The sequence below is a fragment of the Etheostoma spectabile genome, unplaced genomic scaffold (genome assembly GCF_008692095.1).
Source record: "Etheostoma spectabile isolate EspeVRDwgs_2016 unplaced genomic scaffold, UIUC_Espe_1.0 scaffold394, whole genome shotgun sequence".
In the NCBI taxonomy this organism is placed as follows: domain Eukaryota; kingdom Metazoa; phylum Chordata; class Actinopteri; order Perciformes; family Percidae; genus Etheostoma; species Etheostoma spectabile.
Window position 1 is genome coordinate 569,445 of NW_022605599.1, and position 683 is coordinate 570,127.

General features: G+C 40.8%; 1 protein-coding gene across 1 annotated transcript in view; it reads right to left on the bottom strand.

The window, feature by feature from the left end:
- The window catches only part of pcxb (pyruvate carboxylase b), a 280,578-nt gene that overhangs the window by 49,485 nt on the left and 230,410 nt on the right, over positions 1 to 683 (bottom strand). The window lies entirely within an intron of this gene.

Below are 683 nucleotides of genomic sequence, written 5' to 3' on the forward strand. Positions count from 1 at the left end.
AATGCTTTATGGAAACAGTCAAATTTGATGGAATTTCATCTGTATCACCTCAAAATACATATGGTTTCATCAGATTTTATTAATCAGGAACTCATGAAGGAAATGGCCGACAGAGGTAAGGACAAGCCGTGCGACGTCCTGGGAGTCAATGGAAGACGCTCAGACAGAAAGACATGTCTTAAAAAAAACAACACGTGGCATCTGCATCGTCATAGCGATGTGTTGATAGTGTTGTTGTTTTCTTAGTATAGCTCGATATGTCGCTACCAGCTGGCACATAAGCGCTATTACAACTTGTCCCATGTTGATCAGGTGTTGGTAGACGGCGGGATCCATTTTGAAAAAGTTTGTTCCCAAATGTTTGTTGAATGTTGTGTGAAAATGAAGGGAAACACCTTAAAATGTCTCAAATGATCCCAGTCTGGCCCTAAAACCGTGTGTGATGTCATCACCACAGGTCTTTATTGGCTTTAAAGCCGTTGGATGGAAACACACTTTCACCAGATTTATTACCAGGAGGTTTTTTTTTACTCAACTTCAGATAATTCGACTGACACATGGATGGAAACTTATCTTATGACACAACACCATACAAACGGCAACAGCTGCCGCATTGGTAGGACACCTTGTGGGCCTTCAAATTATTACTTCAGTTGAACGTATACAATGAGTTGGTACTGGTA